We start from the raw sequence: 11,165 nt of genomic DNA, 5'->3' as shown, positions 1-11,165 counted from the left end.
TTGCCTGGGGAGGCAGATAGGAGTTGGCTATCTGCGATGATCCTGACAAGAGAGCAGAGAAAAACAGCTTTGAAGTCCCACAGATTTAGCAGCACATTTCAGCACAGCTCTGATGACTCCAGAGGAAAACCCAGATTCTGCACTTGGAAAATGAGCCAGCATATGGGTCAATGGAGCTGAACAGCGGCGATCAATTAAATCAATTTGGAAGAACAAACTTAAATTGTAACGTATTACCCTGGATTTCTGCACTTATAATTGAGTGAGCCATGCACAAAGAGTTTCTAATCTGTTTTCACTTGCCCTTTCAATTTTTTAATTTCAAATAATAAACACCTCCTAAATTCCCAAAAGATAATCGATCCTGCTCCTGTTACGGAATCGACAACGTTTCTATAACTGTGCACAGTGATTGATGCTTCCACCGGTCCCCGTTGGGCCACTTTAGCCGGCCTTTCATTATCTGCTTCTGTTATTAACAATGGAATTCAGCTTCCACAAACAGCTGGACTATATGCAATATTGAATTATTGACTGCCTGACGACTATAGTTTTCCCTAAATAGATCTGGCAGACCCCCAGATGTATGGTGTATATTTGTGTGTTTGTGTGCTTGTGGACTGGTGGTCTTTTCCTGATTGGTTGGTACTGTAGTGGTATGGTTTAGTTGGGAGTCGGTAACACGCAAAGTAACGCTGTTACTCTAATCAGAATACCTTGTACATTTTGCAATTAGAGTACTCTATTACTTAACTTAGTTACCTTTTCCAAAATAATAAGGCATAAGGCAGTAGGGTGTCAGTAATAACTTATAAGGCAGCACAAGGCAGTATTAGGCCTGTCACAATTATTACATAATCGTCTAATCGCAATTATTTCACATAATCGCAATTATTTTGTCATAATCGTCATAAACGTTTCCATGTTGAAACATTTTCATATATTTTCAAAAATGTTCAAAAATAGTGTAAATAGCAGATCTACAAGCTCACAACGTGCTGTAGATCGGCTATTTTCACTATCAATGTTCTTTTTTAAGTATAAAGTTGTCAAATATGTCAGTAATTTCTTTGTATATTTAGGTTATGTGTCATATCTGCCATGTGCAACTTCAAAGCCTACAAGCCAAACAGAAATGTAATTGTCAATGACAAAAACACAAATCGCTAATCGCAATTATTTGAGTGACAATTAATCGTCATGTGAAATGTCATAATCGTGACAGCACAAGGCAGTATAGGGAGTCGGCAACATAAGGCAGTAGGGATTCAGTAATAAGGGAGCAAAATAAACTCAGATGCACCGCATCCCTATTAATCCATAATAGGGATGTGAGGAGGAATTTTGGCCTGATTGTCTTGTTATGGTTCAGCTTGTCCTTGTAGACAGCTTGTATAACTATGGTCTGATCTTGTTGGCAGAACTACCGTACCACCTACATGGGTGTTATTGCACTTCTCCCCATGATATCATGTCACCACCTTGAAAATTGTCTCAGACTCCTCTTGCCTCATCAGTTACTGATTGATCCAGAATTCCACGACAGATGCCACTGTTAATTTGGTTAATGGGTTGCTGAGAGGTTACAGACCTTCAAGACCCAAATCATTTCAGAGAGGCCATACTGTAGTTATAGTAACTCTTTCCATAAGTGTACTTGTAGACAGTGTGGGGATTTAAGGGGAGCTAATGCTAATTTTGTGCAATTTTGTCTTAAAGCGCAAAATTTTGCACAGATGTAGCCCAGGGCTTGCTCTAATGATTCATCTTTTTTTCTGGGTATTTAAGGAGGATCTGAGGGGTCTAACTAGGGGTTTGTCATGATGCTGAATCCATTGCAGGCATTTGTTTTGCACAAAAAACATTCCGCGGGCTAGAAATGGCCTCAGAAAACAATACACGTATGGATGAGTATTCATGTTAGTCGGAGGCCTTAGGGTTTTTTTTTTCTCGTGCTAATCAGTCTAAAAGTGCCAAATTTTGCACAGATGTAGCCCAGGGCATGCTCTAATGATTGAGCTAGGGCGCCCGAGTCTGCGACATTCGGGGTCGCCACAGCGGCCAAATCAAGTTGGGCTCCCATCGGTTTAGTGATGAAAAGTGATGAGTCATCACTTTTCAGAGTTTTGTGGGTGTTTTCTGGAGCTGTGGCGACCCCGAAGGTCGCCGACTCGGGCGCCCTAGGTAAATCATTAGAGCATGCCCTGAGCTACATCTGTGCAAAATTTTGCACTTTTAGACTGATTAGCACGAGAAAAAAAAACCCTAAGGCCTCCGACTAACATGAATGCTCACCCATACATGCATCGTTTTCTCATTTCATTTCTAGCCCAAGGAATGTTTTTTATGCAAAACAAATGTCTGCAATGGATTCGCATCATGACAAACCCCTAGTTAGACCCCTCAGATCCTACTTAAATACCCAGAAAAAAAATGTTTTTCTGGGTATTTTCCTCCTGTGTAGAAAGTCGATGGGAGCCCAACTTGATTTGGCCGCTTAAATCCCCACACTATTGATAGGCCATGGAGATATCTTTGCAATATGCAGACTATGTATATTTAACCTCTCTCCAAAAGAAAAATAAATAAATAAATAAAGAAGTTGAGGTAACGTTTTTTGTCATGCAAATATGGGATACATTTAGTGTCAAGCAATATAGTCAACAAATGATCTCTACCAAACATTGGCAACTATTAACCTCAAGCACAAACATTTCATAACATCTATATAATCCCAATGAAAAGTGCTATATTTTCTCCTAAAGAGTCAAGTCAGTGCATAAATACGATAGGGGCTGCTACAAGCGTAACTTTATCGCTCCCTGCAGAGTGGCAGAGAATAGGAGCTCAACAACAGACTGGAATGAATGTTTGGTCGGCTGCTATTTATTATTATTTTTAATCTCTCTACTACACTGGCACAGGAAACAATGGGAGTTTCTGGAAACACTGTTAATGCTGTTGCCATAGTTATTTCCTTATCTGCAAGTCGCAGAGGGAGAAGGAGAAAGGAGTCTGAATTTGCTGAATTGGGAGGAATGGAGGCCTTATACAGTAGAACATCCTTACACGCACACAAATGCAGATGTACACAAGGAGGCATGCGGTTCCATTCATGCACACATTCATACCTATACAGGCTCCTCCCTCCGCTCTGTGTACGTATGTATTACTATACAGCACATGTATCATAATACCTCTCTCTCCATGGAGCATAAACAACGAGTCCTGATGCCTCAGGTGATGACTGGCATTTATTTTTAAATACATTTTTATCCTACAATTTTGTAACGCATTTTTTCACCCTGTGCCAAGCCAATTGCCTCAATAGCTGTAATCCTGGGCTCTGCTCTCCCTCTGCCAACCTGGGGAGGGCCCCGAACTGAGCTCATGCTTCTTTCAGTGCATGAGGAGTGAGCATGCCGCGCCGCTTCTTATCACCTGACAGCTAGGGGGGAGCTTCCCTGGTTGGACGTAGCGCGTGGAAGGAACACGTTATGCCAACCAGTTCCATTCCCAGGCCAGGGGGAGGCATTATAGAGACCAGAATTACTGCATGTTTTTGTGAGGGTATCTACCCTAGGAGACACGGGGAGAACATGGTCCTTTCGCCAACCCCACCTAGGGTGTGGGCACTGATGAAATAAATTCCGGAATTAAAAATGTACATGATTAAAAGTACGAAGGTATTGGCATCAAAATGTACTTGAAAAGTACAAAATATTTGAAAATATCAGATCTACAAGCTCACAACATGTGGCATTGTGAGCTTGTAGATCGTCTATTTTCAAAATAGCCTAGGAATAAAGTAGGGCTAAGCGGTTCATGTATGGTTTATATTATAATTTATATCAACAAAGGAACTAGTAAATCAAGTTTTCAAATAAAGTTGAATAAAAGTACAATATTTGGATCAGCAAATTGGAAATACTCAAGTAAAGTACAAATACCTCAAAAAAAGTACAGTACTTAAGTAAATGTACTTTACACATTTACACCACTGCTGCTGTAACTGGCAGGACATGGGTTGGGGTTAAATTGGCAAAATATCCTTTTTTACTCCTTTGTTAGTATTAAGCAGCTTTCTTTCTTTTTTTTTTACTTTATTAACCCACACTGTTGCTGGGCTGTCATGTATTCCATCTTGTATATCTGCTTAATCTTTTGCATCCACTGTTCAATTGTATTAAGCAGCTTCTGTTCACAGATACACAAGCCCTCTTTTACCTGAAGACCTGTCTACTGTAAATGTATAATCACAGGACTGCTCACAATGCAGAGACGACAATAAACAAACGTCACACGTTCTAGCCTAATAGGAATCCTCAGTTTGATGTCTCTACCACCACTCAAGTAATCCTAGCTCTCTCTCTCTCTCTCTCTCTCTCTCTCTCTCTCTCTCTCTCTCTCTCACTCTCTCTCTCTCTCTCTCTCTCTTCTGAATAGCTTCCGTAGCATGTATCTCTGATTTAATTCAAAATAAATGGCCTTTAAAGCAACTCGACACACACTAAAAGGTCACTGCCAAGCGAAATCCATCTTGGATCGGCAACAGGAGCCGTTATGGCAGCAGGTTGATTTAGTAGCAATGAGTCATGGAAGTAAGGTAAAGAGCTACTGCCTGGCAGATATACTATGCACAGTTAGTGGCCAAATGAGAGCATGAAATTTTAATGGCCACAGTGTCATCCTTCCTGACACTGCTATTAAGTTCAGAGCTAGTAGGAAGAGAATACCTACACCACAGAGTACTGTCTAGTGACTACACTACAGTATGTACTATCAAGACTCTTCAATGTGACTTCAGGAACCAGTTTAACATTTATATTATACAGTATGTTATACTGTAACTATCTCATCAAGAGGGAAAGATTCAAACACTGAACAATGAGAGCTAACACAAAGGTAATGCTGATAACTGTAGAAACTACAGTAGGCCTATTATGTTTAATCACATGGTAGCATAATGTGACTGTACTGTATGTATTTGTTACTGAGTTACAATATATTGTATAGCAGCTTTAGTGTCACCCAGACACATTTATTTCACTTTTTAAATAAAGTATAATTCTGAATCTGTTGTGCTGTGCAGTTCAACCGATGTGATACACTTTCAGCCGCCCATGGGCGATTTAGTTTATTCTTAACACATTATTTGAACTCTAGCTCTGACTTATTATTTTTTTTATCATCTGCCAGAGCCAGAAAAACAAGACAAGAAAGAGTCTATAATGTAGTATGTAGCAGCCTCCTGATGCAAGACATGCAAAACACTGTCTCTTGTGTACTGTATGTTGCACCACCAGCAGCCAGAAAACAACTGGATGTTAGAATAATGATGGTGAGCAGTCAACACAGTGTTCCGCCTTAAGACTGTAACGGAAACTGACACCCCCATGAACTCTTTATTTTGCCCCAAAGTTTTTTGTCTTTTTCAAAGGAGATACACGCCCAAGCTCCGGTGTGTAAAGTTATACTTTGTTGCACGTGGGTGTCACGCAACGCAATTGGCAAGATCTAAAAGCTCATACGGGTGTGGTGCACGGCACTCGCTGCAACCAAGTATAAGTCATGCTTAACATGACTACAGTATGTCTCTGCGAGTTGCCCTGAGGTTCATTGTTGACTGTATCACCAGTAAGACTCCCTAATCGGGAGATAAGCGACCGTAGGTCTCGCTAGGAGAGGGCCATGTGAGAAATGAGGGGTGGGGTCTCCGCGTTGCCTTGGCAGACGAATAGGTACCGGCCCCGGCTCTCCCATACGCTCCTAGGCCGAGTTAGGGCATTTTATGTGAGCTGCAGTGGAGGGGGTCCTCCACTGGGGGCGCCACCACTTTTGCATCCGTTCTGGAGTACCAGGAGTGGGTGGTCATGTTGTGGGTAGAAGGGCTCGGTACTCAACAGTAAGACGATATAATAATTAATTACAGTAATTTATTCGAATAAATTACTGTAACGTTTCATTTTAATTGCGACAATCAGGTCGCAGTTAGTTGCAAACGTAGGTCGCAGTTTAGTTGCGACCGTAGGTTGCAGTTAGTAATTGAACGGTCACAGCTTGTCCGTATCTCTGACGCCTGACACTGTGGTTCTATGGGTTTGTCGCTCTGACATCACAGCAGTGATGTCACACTAGCAAAATCCCTTTTATGCCCATATATGGAGTTCCCTGATGTCATCAATAATAAACCAATATCTAACAGGACTTCATGTGGGAATGCCCATATATGGAGGCCACATCGGCCACATACCACACTACCAGGTGTGGTATGTGGTAACCTGAAAGTGGTGGTAACCTGAAATGAACACAGGAAAGCCTTGTGTTCATGAAAGTAAAGTTTTAATGAGCAAATATTTGCTTAGGAAAGCAAAGTAAGGAGGTATACATATTTCTACCACTTTTTCTAGTCACATGTTCAAATACTGGATTCTGATTGGCTAAATTCCGGAGGTTATGGCAGAACAACCGCCGCAGTTGTGTGAGGACGAGATCAATGCGCCTCAGTGTACATCCGGGGACTTCAGGAGGTAGTCGGAACACCTTTCCCCCAACCAACATATGACGGTCGTAGCGGTCCTATGTTTACTAACGTGCGTACGACGTCGCCGATTTATTTGGATCCAATGCAATCCGCCAACTTTAAAGCCCCTTTTCTCTGAACCTATGCCTTTCTGGAAGCGAACAGCCTCTATTTACGGCCGGAACGGTCCTTCTAACTGACGTTAGCTTAGCTGTATGCTAGACATCTTTCTCTGCATGGAGTTGGCGTCATCTGGTGGTGAGTAGAAGATGTTGTTTGTGGAACTATTTGCTGTCGTCGCGGAAGTTTTATAGGCAATAATGATTGTAACTTAATATCCTTGCAAGTTACAACTATGTGTTTTCTTTCATGTATACGGAAAAAAGTGGTAGAAAAGCTATTTACCACTCGGGGTCGGACATTATGCTCTGATAATGTCCTGTGTGAGGGTGTTATCGGACTCGGCTTCGCCTCGTCCGATCACCCCCTCACACAGGACATTATCAGAGCATAATGTCCTCTCACTCGGGGTAAATTGCTTACATAGTGCATGGATAGGATAGACAACTACTATCCTTGAAATTTGAATTCACTAAAGTAAAAGAAAAAATCACACTCGTGTGAACTGAGCGGTGGTGTGTGTGTGTGTGTGTGTGTGTGTGTGTGTGTGTGTGTGTGTGTGTGTGTGTGTGTGTGTGTGTGTGTGTGTGTGTGTGTGTGCAACAGCGCCCCTCCCTTAACATGTGTGGTCAGAAAAGGTTACTGCAGGCTACGGACACGGAGACAGACATACAGACATACAGACAGACAGACAGACAGACAGACAGACAGACAGACAGACCCACACACACGGCCACGTATAGGAGCGTTGTGACCACCGCTCAAAAAGAAAGCTAACAGGCAATGAGTAGTTGCCCCCTCCTGTGTTATGACTCACCAAGGCCTCTCTAGCTCCCTCATGTGTCCTTGGCCCTAAAGCAGCATGTCAATCACAACAGTAATACTTTTATTCATGTGAGCTTGTCCATGACCTGTGTGTGTGTGTGTGTGTGTGTGTGTGTGTGTGTGTGTGTGTGTGTGTGTGTGTGTGTGTGTGTGTGTGTGTGTGTGTGTGTGTGTGTGTGTGTGTGTGTGTGTGTGTGTCTTGCATCTGCAAAATGTATAAATGCTATCCCTTTTAATTTTTAGGCCATGATTCTCAACATTTTTATTTTCAGGGACCCCAATTTAATATACATTAGGCCATTTGAAAAGATGTTTGATCACTGGGACCCCAATCTGAGGACATTAATATTGACACATGATTTGGTCTAAGAATTGGTTTCAAAATAGGCATTATTGTACAGTAGTCACTCTGCACTTGTGTCAGTGTTAGTTTTGACTAGACTAAAACTAAATGTGTGTTATTCAAAAGACTAAAACTAAATCCGAATTTGCTGTCAAAATTAACACTGTCTTGTGTGCTGTAACGCATTGTGAGCTTGTGATAGGCTATTTTCCCTATTTTTTACACACCACCATTGTACAACAAGGTATAATACAGGGTTAAGTGGTTAATCAGTTCATAGTCAATTATAAATAATCTATTAGAATCATTTCGTGTTGAATTGTTGATAGATGAAAAAATATATTTAAATACCATGCTTCTTATTCAGTTATAAGTTCTAAATATGGATTTCGATATATTTTCGGTTAATTAAGAGTAACCTTATACTAATAGGAAATCAATATTGGTATTAGTGCAATACTCCTTAACCACTTTCAACCTGGTGTCCCTGGCATATCAACATTTTCAAAAATAGTGAAAATAAAGAGCTATTTTCGCTATTTGTTGTATGACAAAGTACATAGGGCTTACTGTAACTACATAAACCCTCTATACTTCATTGACAAGAGTCTATACTAGGCCCTTTTTCTTTCCCTCAACACCAAATATCGAAAATGGCCAATATAAAAGCTCACCATGCGTTACAACAATATAGACTGCGTGAGGATGTAGGTCTGCAATTTCACTGAATGTGGCCAATATAGTAAATGTATGGTCCCCAGTTACATCAATTCACGGCACAGTATCTTCAGCGTAAGCTACTGTATGACACCATTAACACCCTGCATTGTGTTAGCCAGTCAATAGAGGATGACAAGCTTTAGGCAATGTGCTGTAACTTTAAATGGGTGTAAATTGCAGGTCTGTCTCTAATTCGTTCCTGCCAAAGCACAGTCAGTATGGCATGGTACCAACAGTTCAGGGTCCACACAGTCTAATTTAAAACCACTTTGTCATGCTGTGTCTAGTCAGCGATATATAGTGTATACTTTCTTCGGTGGACAAGCATCTGTTTGTCCCGGGAAAGGATGGGGATTGGGATCTCATTAGTCAGACATGAGAGAAGACAAACAACTAGTTTAATATTCAACTGCCTTAACATTCCTCTTTCCAAGTCCCATTTCTTTTGGTACATGTATTTTCATTTATGTTTATTTTCAGACTACTCTTGTTTATACTTACTAGAAACAGCAAGAGTTAGTGTCAGACTTGTGGGTTTTGTGTCCTTTATTTTATGCGATGACAATATGATACAAATGTTTTGATACTAGTCCTGAATCACCAAATAAATAGAATAGAATAGTCCCCAATCCTTGGTGTGTTTTGTTACATTATATGTATATAATTATATTTAAGTCCAAGTTAAAAACCTATTTATTTAACATTGCTTACTCCACCCCACCCTCTTTTCTTATTTTATTTGTATGTATTATAGATTGTTTTTATTGTTATTTTTGTATTTCTTTTTAAAGTGCATTGTTGCACTCTGAATGTATTTTATTCTATAAAGCACTTTGAATTACCTTGATGTATGAAAGGTGCTCTATAAATAAAGTTGCCTTGCCTTTATATACACACAAATACAGTAGGTGAAATTTGTCCTCTGCATTTCCATCCTATAACAACTAGGAGCATTGAGCAGCCATTGGATTAGTGCACGGGGAGCAATGAGGGGTTAAGAGTCTTGCTCAGGGACACACATCGTCATTGCTGGCCTGGCCTGGGAATTGTACCTGGGACAACCAGCCAGGGGCTCTGGCTCCCCAGGCAAGCTCACCAACTACTCAGCTATGGCCGCCCCTGGCTCTATACAGTAGTCAACCTTGGCATGGAACTGGTAGAATAGAGAAAACACTGTTTTGAGGTTTAGCGAAGCCATTTTGACATGCAGTCTGGCTTCAATATAGGCAGTTGTGTCAAAACTCAAGAGATCTATACGGTTTAAGAAACACTTAAAGCAAATACAAACTGTGTGAAATACACAGTGTGTGGGCTCTGAGATAGCACCCTTGTTAAAGCTGTCAATATTTATGTCACTCAGGGTGAGCAGACACCTATTGTGAGAGGACAGAGTATGCTGTTGTTGTAGAACGGATTTTAGAACGAAGTTAAGATGTGCATGTCCTTCAACTGCATATTACGGAAATCCATTGTCTTTTTTAGGAGTGGATGCATTCTTGCGGTGTAATGCAGTAACATAAGTACAAGTCACATCACTGATTTCAATTTGCATTGTTAACTTAGTGTAAATGCTAATACATATACAGTATATATACTTTATGTACAGTAGGCTACTATACATAGGCTACTGTAAGCCAATGCAACTGTCTCTTGTCTCTAACGTCTAAACTCAAAAAGTAAAACGTTTGGTTTGTACTGTTGAAGTGACAAGACTTCAACAGCAAAATGATGTGAGGTATACAGTATCAGGTACTAAGTGTGACAGGATTAGTTCACTCCCAGCTGCTGTACAGTATACACAGAGCCAGAGCAGACATTATAGCATGAACGTGATGTATATGTACTGTATGATTAGTTAACCCATTGAAAGAATATATGTAACCTAAATTCTGTCTTCTGGAGGTCCCTGGCACAAAACATTTTCAGATGGGGGTCCACGGCCAAGTACATTATCATTTTAGGGTTAGGATTTAGAAGTAATCTGTAGAATAGGCCTCAGGTCTTAATGGGTTAAAGCGCAGAAGTGCAGCGAATAAACGTCTGACGCCTTATCAAGTCAGCATTGTTGATTCGAGTTATCACATCTTAGGACCTCAATTTGCCATGCTGATTACAGAATCGATCATCAACTCTGTGTTTCTCTCTCACTCACCATCTCTCTCTCTCTCTCTCTCTCTCTCTCTCTCTCTCTCTCTCTCTCTCTCTCTCTCTCTCTCTCCTGACTCAGGGACTTCGTGCTCTTTCCTCACCTAGTGCTACTCCTACATAAAAGTGCAGAATGTGTCTGCAGAGCAAAATTGTGACCCAGTAGTTCGTTGAGTTCTGCCCTCCCCTACCTCTTCATATTCACTCAAGCAAGCTGTACACACACACACACACACACACACACACACACGCGCGCGCGCACGCACACGCACACACACATGGATGCGCAGAGTGAAAGAGACAGTGACATTGACAGGAAGGATGATTCAGTCAATTTATACACAGTATGAACATTTCGGCTATGGAGTTTCTCAGTTTCTGAGCCACTGGAAAAAAATCTCCTTTGATGGAGGAAGAGATCAGTCCTCACTTGTTGCCAAGACAACAAAGTCGTGACGTACCTGTTCTCTTCTCCCAAACCAGAACAAA

The sequence above is a fragment of the Nannobrachium achirus genome (assembly GCF_963921795.1).
Source record: "Nannobrachium achirus genome assembly, chromosome: 20".
Taxonomy (NCBI): domain Eukaryota; kingdom Metazoa; phylum Chordata; class Actinopteri; order Myctophiformes; family Myctophidae; genus Nannobrachium; species Nannobrachium achirus.
Note: the sequence above shows the minus strand (reverse complement) of the source record.